This window comes from Amphiura filiformis, chromosome 5 (genome assembly GCF_039555335.1).
Source record: "Amphiura filiformis chromosome 5, Afil_fr2py, whole genome shotgun sequence".
Lineage (NCBI taxonomy): Eukaryota > Metazoa > Echinodermata > Ophiuroidea > Amphilepidida > Amphiuridae > Amphiura > Amphiura filiformis.
This window is the reverse complement of record NC_092632.1, coordinates 17616538-17631924: the sequence shown is the minus strand read 5'-3', so window position 1 is coordinate 17631924 and position 15387 is coordinate 17616538.

Sequence of the window (15387 nt, the reverse complement as noted above, 5' to 3'; positions counted from 1 at the left end):
CGGCGGTTGTTGGCGGTCTTTTGCGGTTTGTAGTTTTAATTTCCCTCATTCTTCAAGCCCTGCTCTCTATCGGGGGTCTGTGGTGGGGACAGTCCCTCATTTTAATAGGCATTTGGGTATTTTTGCCGCTTTGCTAATTTGCCTTTACGTAACTATGACTTTAGTGGCCTTCCATAATTTGGTTGTATCTTTTTGGATACGTTTTTGTCCCTGCTGGCCTTCCATACTATATAGTTTTCCACACCTATAGAGTGTATGCAATAAACCAACCGGAACGGTATAACAATTGAAATGACAGTCATGTTGGAATACAGTTCTACGATAGCTGAAGATGACAAAGGGACAGGTCTCTAGATCGATTCAACAACCATTCATACATATCACATGTTTTATTGTCCTATTATCATGCGAATCGCCCCGTGGTAGGACAGAACTAAAAATGAGAAAAATATAGGTAACATATTGCTTTGATTAAAAAAAAATATCATAATAGCACTGGATGATTAAAATTGTGTTCTCCTTGATTAATGACAATAAAATTATTGTTTAATAAAATATTGAAAAAATAAGTTGGTCATCGGATTTCGAACTCGAGTCCCCGGATTAGGAGTTCAATGCCTTAACCATTACACCACACCATTACACCACGAGACTCGGCTGCGAAATAGCGTGTCCATGTACAATATTTATTATATGAATTGATGTGTCGTCCGAAAAGAACAAAAGAATTGTGAAAAACTTGATTTTTTCGCGAATGGGGTTCGGAATTTGTATGTACAGTATTTCAGAATTTGCTAGGGTATAATTGTAAGTGAATCTGAAAAAGTAGTGTGGAGGTGATAACCAGGTAGACCTGTAGCAGTGTCCAAAAATTCTGGATCAGTATGATTTGCAACTAATTTTCGCTATGAAATACCGCGTGAAATGGATGCAAAAATATTTGTTTATTACGAACAATGATTGACTGTAGGATTGGTGGCCCTTTTGAATTAATGAGTTGTCAAGATATTACACCTGGGACTGTAAATAAGATTTAGCATGGTTTTAGATACATTTTGTACCCAGCGAAAAATAACATCGAACAATAGAAGTCAAGTGTTTTAATGTTAGCTGTAAATATAGTCTCGCGGGAGCATCTGTTATTAGTCTTCTTTATCAGTCTTTTTTTTAAAAACTTGCTGGTCACGGCTACCGCGTGACTCTAATATCTGATAAGCACTGGCGACGTGGATGGTCATATAAAATATAACATGCAAGTATTACAAGTAACTCGGGTAACGTAGATTTTCCGGATGAAGGGGCTCATTTCATGCCGACTTTCCTCTGCATGCATACATATACGGTATTCTGGCGCGCCGTCCGAGGCTAAAAACATTGGGGGGTACAATCCACAATTTTATTACGGGAAAAATATGCTGTACACCCAATACCCCCCCCCCCCACCCGACCCCCCCATTTTTAATTTATTTTTTTAAAAGTTTAAATCTTTAAGGTTCTTTATAGAACTTTTCAAGGTTCTCTATATAGAACTTAAACATTGCTCATACATTGAGGGGGGGGGGGGGCATGGAAACATTTCTTGAATTATAGTGAATCCAGCCCCTTTTGGCGATGCACGCAAAATGTTGTGCCATATTGAAGCTAGAATTGTTTAATATGGTGCAAAAGTATAACAAATTCGCGCGAAGATCGCAAAAAGTTGCAGGACTACAAACTTCAAGATGACTATACTTATGATTCAGATGGATCGCATTGGTACAATAGTTGGTAGGCCTATAATAATAATAGTTCTTTGGCATTAGTTCGATAGCAGCGGCAAGGTGCGGCATGGGTGAAATACAGCAAGATAATGTAAGATAGTAAATGTAAACCTGTATTTTAGCTAGAGTATCTCGAGCTAGGTTTGAGTGAAATCAATCTCCCTGATCCTGTTTTAGGGATATAAGGATTAAGGGCTTATGTATGTGTATATCCTAATTATCATGCTGGATAGTCACAAGTATGGATTTTACTCATTACTCATACTTTTTTACATGCTGTCAATGATTCTCTGTCTTTCTGTTTAATAGTACTTTGTTTTTAATCAAAATACCTGAAATTATTGGGGAGGGGGAGCTGAAGGATATGGCCCCAAGCCCCCGGTTCTAAAGCATATATGAAAACCGTCCACCAAATGCCTTCAATGAAGGGATACGCCTATGGGGTTCATTTTGTTTAATTTTTCACCTTCTTCGGGGGAACACCTCCTCAGATACCCACTTTTTTTAAAAGTTGCCCCCCCGCCTCTGACAGCTCTATGGTCATGTTTTTTTATGTTGGGCACCAGTTGCGTTGCATGTGTACTTTTCAAACAAATCACATGCTTTTACAGGTTTGGTACTATAACTTCAAAAGTTTACATTAGAACCCAATAAAAGTATATATTCTGAGAGCATATGGTCGAATCCAACGAAAAGTGTACACGGCATGTTCAGGGCCATGACTTAAAAGTATTAATCAATTAGCATTCGTTTTTGTATTGTGTTTATTTGACCTTAAGTTGCAAAGTATGAGTTTTTGTACTCACATTTTCAAAGGTCATTCAATGAATGCACAAATGTATTGGGGTTAAAGAACTGTGCCCTGATAGATGAGCATGTTGTAGATTCTTCACACTGTAAACAACTAGTTCATGTGCAAACATGTTCAAAACATACATAATTAGAATGGTCAAATGTCACCGTCTATCGGGTTCTAAGAGGCGGTAAACTGGTTTAAACCATACAAAGGTCACGGGTTATTTGGTGTTTTTATAAGTCCATTAATTTTGTATTTTAAACAAAGAATATACACACATCATTTTATCCCGTGCATATCAGAAAACAATAATAAAATAAAATCCTAGCATATTGTGGTTTTATTTCTGAGCTGGGCATAATTTTAGCAAAACAATTAAGGAGTAAATCTAGCAAGAGTGAAATTAGAAGCTTTTCACAAAGTACATGCCTATATGTGGCCCCTCCGTAGAGGGCGCCACAAAAACATATAAATCAGTTATGAAAAGAAGTCATTGGATTGAATCTAAATTGATTTCCTGAAAGGTGTGTATTCAAAGATTGCCTGTTAAATTTTTCACATATTTGTACATAATTATGAATTTTTTGTGATAATTTTTTGAGTGGTATTTTTTTACATTACCTACGAATACAATTTTTCATAGCACTAGATATATCTTTAAAAATGGAAATCACTAATAAATGCGCAATTGATACAAGCTTTGATATGTCCAATACTGAAATGCATTGCATTCGGACATCTTTATTATTGTGTTTAGCTGCCAGAAATTCTAAATGGCACAAAGGTAGGTTTGGTAAAAAATATGCATTACCTCCGAATACATGTTAAAAGCTGTGCCATTTCCACAAAGTGAGAGAATAGTAAACAATAGTTAAGCAATAGGTGCAGGGTAATACACTCTTTATTTCTACCAAGTTTCAATAGCCTGCGTTTAAATATTTCTGAGATGTCAACAATAAAAGCAAGTATTCGTAGGTAAATTTCGGTAACCGAATGTTACCTACGAATACAATTTGACATCATGACAGTATTGTGAAACACCGCCATTCATGCCAATGCCCATATTGGTACATAACAAAGGCCTGTATGTATGCTATCAAATCATATGTCAATGAAAGTTGCGAATTCACATACATGCCCACCATGCAAAACTGAATACGGCTTAATTGGTGAAAAATATGTACTGAAATAGACGACGGTCTGCTCATTTGAAAGAAAAATCAGGTTCAAAGAAGATTAGAAGGGGATAAATACTTGGATTTGTCAACTGTCATTGTGTGCTTCATTTTAAATGTTTACCGACCTTCTGGTTTCTGAGTAATTTGTGTCCAAATTGATTTATTCGAAGGTAACTTTTGACGTTTTCGCTAAGGTTACCTACGAATACCATGGAAAAAACTACTGTTCTCATTGTCTCATGATCTAGACAACACATTGATGGACCCTGGTATAAAGCTAATTGTAGTTGCCCTCAAACGAAAGGCCACAAGACGTAACTGACTCCAAGATGGACTTCACAAGTCTGCAATAACGGTTTTAAGCGATTTGTGTGCAATTAAGCAAATTAAAGTCACTTTAGTGCCTTTGTTTCTTACTTCAATCCTCTTTCAACCGCTGTGAACCGACATTATTAATACATGATAGGGTCTAAAGTATCAATAAACGCAAGTAAAAAAATAATACATTCAAAGTGCTTTATAAAATGAAGTTTTGATTGCGATATCCACCAAAAGTCTAATTCTTACCTACAAATACTGAAATGTTACTTACGAATACAGCATAATACATGACATGTGTAATGAAGTGTCTCTACCAATGGAAATTAATTGTCAAAAACTTTAAGCGGTACCCCAGGACACTATTATTACCCATATACGGATTCATTCAACAATTATTTATTATGTAAAATTGCTGATTAACTACTTGTATATCAAAATGAAGTGGTCAAAACCTTGCTAAAAGTATCAAAACTTTTTGATCGAAGGTAATAGCATTTATTCATTTGGACGTACCATCTGAAAGAGATCTAAAAACTACCATTTTATTAATTCATTACCATAATAGCAAAATTTAAACCTCTAAACTCAATATAGATATTGTTAAATCGCTCATGTTACCTACGAATACCCGGGTTTCTTCACCTTTTCATTGTATAAAGCGTTAGGTGTATGCGTATAATTCCTAATATTCTTGAAAACATATATCCTACTCGTTCTAATACAATGTGTAAATTGATTCATACTCATTTCATAAATAAAATACAGAAACTGACCTAAACTTCATTTTCAAAAATAAACTAGCATAAATTGACTAAGATCATATTGATCGCGTTATAAAAATAAAAACAAATACTTTCTGGTTGAGCTAGCATTTTCCTGACACCCTGTGGTCTACATTACACGAAAAAAGCGTTAATGGGAATATTCCATTTGTTTTAGGTTGATTAGTATTGCGATAGTGAAAGCATCCTAGTGGTATTCGTAGGTAACATTGGGTTTTGATATCACATTTACTATCACACGTCCTGGAGTTATTTTTCAAGATTAGTAATGGCACTTTTGGTTCCTATAAGGCCAATATGTCGTCAATCAATGGGCAAAAGGAAAAAATTGTGGAGACATTTTTATTTCGGACTTTTATTTTTGGCCCGTGGACACTTTTGGTTGGATTCGACCATATACTCAGACGATTTCAGAAACGATACAATGGGAGTCATTATACAGGGTGACCCATATAATACTATACAGGATGTAACAAGCAAAATAAGGATGAAAATATTAATTCAGTTAGGGGTGTCACCCCTCGACGTACATTGATAATGTAAAGTTTTGACCCATGTTTAATATAGTTAACTTAATTGCCCACCCAGCCATATGGAACTTTTAGCGGTCAAGTACTTCAATTATGTAAATACAGGGTGGTCAAAAATCTATCAATATTTATATAATTTCTTCAAAATACCCCTTATCTGGCACTGGAGATGCAAATTTTCATGATTGAGGCATGTAACTAGATGTACAATAAGCTCAACAATCCAGTTTTGAAAGTTATAAGAGAATTTGACAAAGTGTTTTTGTAAAAATGGACTTTTTGGATCAAAAGTGAGCATGAGGGCGCTCTTTCAGATTTGTCGCAAACTATCTATGTTTTACTAGTTTTTAGTTTACCGAAGTAAAGAGGATCACAACCAAGGTCTGCTTAAGAAATTTGAGTCTTTTATCATGTTTCGTTTGTCCATAGCACCCTTTTGAATGTTGCCTACATTAAATCCCTATTCAAATACATAGAGGGCAACGAACTTTATTATTAATGTAGCAACAAGTAATTAGTAATTTTTAATTGTCTAATTAACAAATACCGAGGCAATGAATGCTAAACATGATATCACTTGGCTAAGATCAAGTACAGAAACAAGTAGAAATCCATCAATAATGTTTATTGAAGATCATGTGGCGGAGGATCACCATTGTACAGCATTGTGATCCTCCGCCACATGAGCCACCCCTGACTAATTAGACTTAACGAGTTACAGTAATTAGTACAAAGGAAAATCATAAATTTTTGTTTCAGAAATTTAAAGACCAATGTCTAAGGAAAAAAATAGTACTAAACAAGCTCATAATAAATATCAAATAAACAAGCTTTGATTATTTGATTCAATACTTTTTATTATTTGATCAAGACGTGTAAACACGTCTTGATGAGTAAGAATGCAACAAAGCCACCCTTTTTAGGTGCCCAGTATAAAAAAAATCATGACCCTATAGACTCTAGATCCGCCACTGGGTGCCCCCCCCCAACCCCAAACCTTTTTTGGTTCAGTGTATCAAAATAAGCTATAAAAATATCAACACAAACATGACAAACGATATTGTTTCACGATCGAATGATTTTTATCGAATTTGTTCTCCCATGGAGTAATGTGTTTTGCCGGCACTTTAATCTCGTTTATTGAAAAATATCTATATTTAGAATTACCGTTAAAATCAAGTTATTTTTATGATTATATCGATTAAATCACAACAATCACAAATAATGGCATCCTAAATTAAAGAGGTCGGATCAATCTCGCACAGGCCTCGGAAAGCGCAATAAAATCTGCCTTTCTATTCTAAACTAAACCCTCGTGCTTTTCATAATTACAATTTGGACTTTTTTCTAACTCATTTATTTCAATCATCATTACAAAATAAACTATTTACATGCCATGCCAGTAATCTAGTCTGGCTGCCAGTGTGTATGACGTTGTTTTTGTCCAGTTTTGTTTTTGATGGATATTGCTTTTCAAGACCACCAACTTCAAAAATAAGTCTACTGGATATGGACCTTTATCAGCATTGGGCATATTTCATACAGAGGTCAAAATTCAAACAGCTCAAATGCTATTGAAAAGTTTTCCAATTATTCCTCTTGTCATGGCGATCCAGAAAAAGTATACTTTTACCTATCTCTGACATACCCTTCTGGAGTAAGGTCAAAGGTCACGAGTTGACCTCCACAGGGGTCAAAACCTGAAAAATACTCAGGTTTTTATAAAAAATAGTCTCAAATTTGTCGTCTTTCATAAACAACTAAAAACTTGAAAAAGAATAGTTTGCCATAGCTAGGATGTTTTGTCAGTACCATGGTAACAATTAAGGTGACAAAGATCAATGCACATTGAATTAAACATCTCAAAAAAAGTAACTAACCCCCTTCAATAATGGCCATTATTCAAAAAGGGGCTATTGATTTACAAATCTGTAAAATGTGTTGGAAGCAGAATTTATTTCTGCGCATTTTGACACCTCATTTGATACGATATCCCAGAAAACAATAAAACACCGGTCAATTTAATGTAGTGAGGTCCAGATTTGAAAGTTGCACTTACATACAAATTTGTACAATACAAAAACACTCAGATATCATTACACGGTATTTCCTTCCATTACACCGAATACAAAATCAATAGAATTTACTGCAACTTTCAAATCTTGGGCTACTTTTGATTTAAATGTACGCTGTGATGTCAATATTTAGTCATTTGCTACAAATGAGGTGTCAAAATGTGCAGAAATAAATTCTGCTTTCAACGCATTTTACAGATTTGTAATACAATAGCCCCTTTTTGAATAATGGCCATTATTGAAGGGGGGTTAGTTACTTTTTAGATGTTTATATAAACCTGACTTTTTTTGCTGTTACCAAGGTTACCCACGTAAGGAAACATCATACACAATACAAATATTATTTTTTCTGCATGGATTTTATATGATGACCAATTTGAGACTATTTTGGTGAAGATCGGAGTATTTTTCAGGTTTTGACCCCTGTAGAGGTCAAATCGTGACCTTTGACTCCAGAAGGGTATGTCACAGATAGGTAAAAGTATACTTTTTCTGGATCGCAATGTCAAGAGGAATAATTTGGAGAACTTTTCAACAGCATTTGAGCAATTTGAATTTTGACCTCTGTGCGAACTTTGATCCGCCATATCTCAAAATGTCCAATGCTGACAGAGTTCCAGTAAACTTATTTTTGAAGTTGGTGATCTTAAGAAGAAATATACATCAAAAACAAAACCATGGACACCAAAACAAGCTTATGTGGCAAAATTTCGTTTGGCAGCCGGAATAATCAGTAGGCCTATTTCACTACCGGCACCCGAGAAGATAATAATTTTGGTGTTTGGATTTCTGCAATATGCCTCAAAATGTTCTCGATTATTTCAATTATTTTGTTTTCAAAAGGGCCTCCAGGGAACATCGAGTTCGAAATAAATAATAACATGATACTCAAAAATAACTTCATGTTATTTGTTACCTATCCACTTATGCGCATCGACGTGTCCTTCATGAATAAAATGCTTTTATTTTAAACAAATAATTTCTTTTATAAAACCTTCTGCTTAGTGTTTTATTACATTCAACAAAAAGAAAATTATTTATTCTCTTGAAAACCAATGATCTTCAACAGATTTCATGAATAAAATATGGCCATATAGTTGTGCCAATTTAGTTTGTGGAATGCGCATTTGTATTAAGGTAGGGATTCTCGAATATCTTTACCATAGGCGGAGGAAGTGAGGGATGGGGCACGTCCCCTAAATATTTACAAGGGAGATGTCCCCTCTAAAATTAAGCAATCATTGCCCTGTTCATCTTCCTTGTTAGTACGAAAGACACCGTGTTTTGGGCCTAAATAGGGTATACGATTTGCACAACACACCTCATAATGGGCTGAAATAGTTGGATATTGAATTTTTGGGCGTGCAAAAAGTCTCAGTAAAACCGGAACAGAATATGCTCATCTTCTTAAATTTTATATAGGCCTAATGCTTCCGCCGCTGGTCTCTGATTAAGGGACTGTGCAATAATTATGAGCACCGGAGGGCAAAATCTCTAAACGGTGTGCCAAAAATTGCCCCCCCCCCCCTGGCCTGACCCAAAATTTTAGCCCTCCACTTAGCCCATATCAACTTTTCAACTTTTGGGGATCCCAATTTGCCAACCATATGGTATAATGCGAGCCTAATGAGCACGAAAATTTACATAAATCAAGCGTTTCCATAGTTTTCTATAAGCCTTGTTAGAGCGTTTTATTGAAAAGGTGACTCATGAATGTTTGCTGAACTTCACTTGCCGCCCCCTTTCGGCTCAGTGCCAAAATTCTCCCCCCCCCCAATTCATGGCTCATAATTGTTGCACAGCCCCTAACAAGGTCGCACTTTGCCTAAACTTACTTTAAAATTTAATAAGACATATGGGTCTGCTGCTAAGTATAAAAACAATTAATTGCCAACGAAGTATAGATGAGTTGACCTCAATGTTTATCAACAAAGGCAAGGGACTGGTATGTCGATATGCTTGAGTGAACCCCATGCAACCACTACACTGTTCAATAGCCTTATTATTGTGATGTGGCGGGAGTTTTAAAAACACGAGTCCTGAAGAAAATGTGATGCGCGCGCATACTGTCAGGCAAAAAACAATGGAAATTGTGTTGATGCGTGCGCATACTGCCAGGCATTGACGTCAAAAGTCAACTCATCTATAGCGCATTCGTAATTCAACTGAACTGAGAAATAGGCCACAATAACTTTCAAAAATACAAAACATTCATACAAAATTTAAAACAATAAAATGATTTAAACGAACAACCACTACAGTGTCACCTTAAGTTAAATAAATGCCAAATTGTCGCTCTAACCTCCTTGGCTGAGTGCATGTGCTTATTATGCCGAATTCAATTACACAAAGCCCTCATTATTTGTTTGTTAACGAAATGGTATCCTGGTTGGAGGAAATATACTTCATGTTTAGATATTTTGCTTCTTCATTTTGTTGCGGTATGATTTCGATTCGTAAACGTTTTGTTTTATTTGTTCTGTAGCAAATTAAGATGCAAGACGAAGGCATGGTTTTGATAATGTACAACATTCATAAATGAACGGAACCGGAACATGGGATACTTCCAACATAAACATGACAAATAGATATCAGTGTCATAAGTTGGAAATAAACCGTGTAAAATTATATTAACAAGCGAGATTTGTTTCTGTATTTGGCACTACTGGTATTGTAAACACTCAAATAGAAAACTTGAAATATCTTATACAGTAAAGGAAACGGTGACTTCCTCTCATATAGCATATTGAAATACCTCCAAAGAATATGATTTCGGAAGAATTCGTTGGAGGATCTCCAATTTCGGTTTCTGCTGCAGACATGGAGATGAAGTCCAGCCCCGACTCATCACCAAAAGCACCAAACTTTTCCGCAAAGCAACTTGACAAAGCAAACAAGAACCAGACATCGACAACCATGACAACATCAACTTTGGCGACTGATCAGAGAAGAAGCTCATCAAACATCGCAATGACAAAGAAACAGGAAGATAAATTTGATAATCAAAAAATAACTCATAAAGACGCATTGAGGAATACACAGGTTGACGAGGATGTCACGAAGAACATCAGATCGAGTACAGAGGATGATTTAAGGAAGCCCCATCATGCACTGTAAAAGTGTTATCACTAGAGTTTCAACTGCCACTTTACTTTTCAAATCCCATTGAACTCTGTGCAAAAGATGTTGTTTTAGAATTGCCCGTGTGTCATTATTTCTTGGTCGATTTCAGATCTAAAGTGATGTATGCATGAAGGATAATTCACACCTCCTGTATATAACATAAAATGTGAAATCGACCAACCTCTAGAAGGTGTTTTTACTGTAAATATATCTGTCCAAATTCAAATTTAACCATGCACGTGTGTATGCAGTGGGCGGGCAGTGGTGTCGTGTTCACTCACACAGCTGTGCTAACCGCAAGACTTGCTGGGAAGTGCTTAAATCATCCTCTGGATCGAGTATAAACTTTCCTAAACATGGTAGGTTTGGCAGACGGTTATCCCTTCCAACAGAGAGTGTGATGGTACCACCAAAGCAAATTGAGTCCAATTTAAACGACTCAAACAGAGACTCAATTTTAACACCCACATACGCACAACACAGCATTGGATCTGATTCTCCACTTTTGAAGCGGTCTCCTGAATTATATCGACGGATTGTTAAGTTTTCCAATTTGAAAACAAAGCGTATGGCTGTGATTGAGTTAAAACAAGAACGGTCTTCAGTAATATCTAATTTGAAACTCTCTAGTCCTGGTACAGCATGGACAAATCCGAATCAAACTAATGTTGGACATGTAATCATCAAATCTGCCGATGACGCTGTATTATCACGTGACTATTCAACAGCGACACAGAAAGTTAAAGATCGGTTTTCATGTTCGTTTTCAAATAAAAAGGTAAGCATTCTTTTCAGTTTCATCATTTCAATAAAGTATGAGTAAACTACGCAATCCTAATGGCTAGAGACACACATCTGCGATGGAAACGAACAGACATAAAAGATAAAACCGGACTCTTACTATCCTATGGGGCAATATGATACGCGTTTTTGCTCCTCAAATCAAAACCGGTGCAGCAATACTACTGAAAATTTGGAAACTTATTCTTTTAGTAGACCTCAACGTAAGAAAAGATTGGACCACGCCCCGTAAAAGCAAATGATGACTGCTGATATTTATTTCATTTCAGAATGTCGATGCAACAAGTTCACAAAGAATATCTGGAGGAAGGTCTAATTCATTCGAAAATATTTTAGCTTTGCATCGTCGGCAAGCCCTATCTGTCGACAACATGGACAATGTTCAAGAAACCTCGAAGACTACAACTAGTAATCAGTCAATGATGCTAGAGTTGGGGAAAGTGCTCTCGATTCGCAGAAAAAGTACATCATCTGTTAATCCGCTGAGCACAACTACGGCTGAGACACTTGGGGCAAACTCTTCCCTGAGCAATGTCAATGGTGAAGCACCAGCTTGCTGGCATAAAGGTAGACGAATGTCTATGCCTTGTATTCAAAGCTCTTATTATGAGAACGTTAGGGGTAGACAAGTTGTCCCACGTGTGCGAAGCGATGAGCAGATCAAGATTGATGTTGAGAATGAAATACGACAACGTCTTAGCAGTAGAAAGAAACAGATGGGACAAGCTGGCGGAGCACCACAGCATGCGCAAAAAAGGGCTGAGGAAAGATTACCTAGAAGAAGATTGTTGAAAGAATTGGAGAATGTGACTAGTAAAAATACTACAACTGAGTTGATTGAATTGTCTTGGGCAAGACAAGCAGCAACGTCCTCTAAATAAAACGTGTAAATATGGTGACAATACAATGGATGCATGTTCTTTTTTCAGTAGGGAATTATGCACACCATGAATTAAGTTCAGTACAAGGATAAAAATATTCCTGTATGGCTTAAAAACCAAAAATGTGCAGTGATTTAAAAACAAATATTTCCCAGAGTCAGGATCATTATGCAACATGCAACCTCAAATCACTTATTTATTGTCAAATCAGTACACAGTTTAGTTAGATATGACAGTTACGAACAAAATACTATACACCGTGATCCCCGTGAACTTTGTCTTTTTTAAAGACTATTCTTGTTCAGAACACATATGACTATGATGACATTATTCCATATCAGGCTAGTCAAATTAAAAAAATCACCCACCACTAATTGCAACAGAATCCATTTCCCAGAGGGTGAAATGAGGGTTCTCTATTTTGGGACACCCTGTATATAGGGAGGTATAGCTGAGTAGGCCTATATATCAGGTTATTATTTATTCCAAACATTACTAAAAATTATAACAGTAATAAAGCCCGGCACGTTATATAAATTTATATGATCAAATATGGTGACATCAACATTGATAAAAACAATTGATGAAAATTGTTGTTTGTATGCATACCCAGCAAACACAAAACGTTTCGACATCATTCGCAAAAGGTTATAAAAGGTTGTCAGAAAACGTTTAAATGTCGGGTTATATAAAGGGTACATTAATGGTATAAAACGTTTTCATAACATTAAATAACATTTGTTGGTAATTTACTGCACAGCCAACACAAATGTTTTACAGAAAACATTTAAATGTCGGGTTATATAAAGGGTATAAAAACGTTTTAATAACATTCCAACTTTTTTTTGAAAACTTAGTACAAATCATTCTAAACAGAATGTTATTTTGGGGTTGAAAAAATATATTGAAAAAAATGTTTGCCCAAAATATTTACAATAACGTTTTTAAAATGTTTTCACGACCTGTATATAACCCGACATTTAAATGTTATTAAAACGTTTTGTGAAAAACATTTTAAGAACATTTCTGTGTTTGCTGGGTGCAAATATTTTAACATAATGTTATTTAAGTGTTGACAAAATATTTGGCCAAAAATGTTTACAAAAATTGTTTACAATGACATTTAGAAAACATTTTAAAAATATTGTTGTAGTGTGTCTTCATACAAAACGTTTTAAAACGATTTCATGACCTATATATTACCCGACATTTTAATGTTATTACAACGTTTTTACCTAAACCAAAACCCAAAATATAACTTATTTAAAACGTTTTAAAAACGTTTTTGTGTTTGCTGGATACCGGTATCTGTCGACTTTTTTCATAAATAATATATGCAAGGTTTTTGTTAATACTCGTCAAAACAAATTACGAATATTGACAAGAAAACCTATAATTTTATTATCTATTGAATATGTTTGATGAGGCTGCAATTATTGGCTATTCCAGAAAATAGGTAGCGCTCAGAACGCTACTGATCAGTTATAGTTATGGTAAAAGTCGATCGATACATGTTGAAATCAACACAATTCAGAGAAATTAATTTTTTCGGCCAAATAAACAACTTTCTTCAGTAATGGTGCTTGGATATACCTTTTAAAAAATCCTGGTAAAAAATTAGGCATTAAAGTGTGTAAGATTTTTGATTTTTACATTACTTTTTAGCGTTTCAAACTAATAGTTCGCCAAAGAATGACTTTTTACAACCCTATAAGGCACACCGTGTGGGTCTATTATTATAGTTTTGTCAGAATATCTGTCTTGATTTCACAATTTTTCACTTGTGACTGATTGAACTAAGTACTTCATTTCTAATACAACCTGCAGAAACAATCAATATTTCTATTATGGCTTGCAAATATCCATCCATGGGCAAATTTACGCGTTGATTTTATAGACAAAATCGGTAGTGAAAAATGGTGCAATCAAAACCGAAATTGTCAAAAATCTATGATAGGACATACAGCTTTCAAGATCATGGCATCATTTGGTGTGGCCAAAATGGTTTGAATATTAAGTTACTGATAATATGGTCAAAGGAACTTTTCTAGGGTGAAATTGAATGCACATTATGAATCTGTAATTAGAAATCTGCTCTTTTTTTTTTAAATATAGATTGTCTATGCTAAAATGCCAACAAATAACGCCACAATATCATGAATATTATAAATTAGGATTGGAAAAACCCCAAAACTCAAAATATAGTACTATTCAGGCAAGATTGAAGTTAAACTTGTTATAAACAACTATTTTGGGCACAACAAGTTTGCATTTTTGTTATCTCAAAAACTTGTTCTGTTTTTTTGAGTTTGGATTTTCTTTCAAATACCAATACTTTTTACACGCCTCCAAAAATCAAGAGGGTAGGGGACACATTTTAGTTGGTTACCTAAAAATGATGAAAATATTTATAATACCAGCATATAGCCTATTTTTTTGTGAACAAAATAAGGGCAATATCATTCTTCTAGCATCTTCCTATCAAATTTTATGAATGTCAGAACCCGGAATTTTACCGTTAGTGGCCAATTTTCGGGAATCATTTATCACGGGGACTCAAAATTTGGGTAAACATTATGAAAATACTAAACAAGTTAAACTTAAAGTGATTGTCTAATAATTTTAGTCATAAAATAAACAATATGATTTAATAGGTACAATAGCATAGGCCTGCAATAGCATATTTGAAAAATTGTCACCAAAAATGGCCATTTTCGGCAAAAAAAAAAGACCCAAAATCATTTTTTTCTTTTTTTAAACACATGATATGCCAGGGTTTCAGTTAATAAAAAAATGAATCTACACATAATTTTACTCTAAATATGATATATAAACATAAACTTTATCACTGTTTTCACCCTAAATACTTTTTACACTCTTTTGGCCACCAAATGAGAATGGTCGACAGCAGATCCGTCGGATAACGCCTTTTCAATGGGAAATGAACTTTGCTGCTTAGATGATGTCACGATGAGGTTAGCATTTATTCCGTACTATTGAAAAGTGTGTTCCGACGGATCTGTACTCGACCGGTCTCAAATGGTGCATACCAAGATCTTGAACGCTGTCATATAGCCCAGTATGATTATTTAGAAAGTTGGGAAATATCTTTCATCAGCGAATTATATACTCTGAAAAGC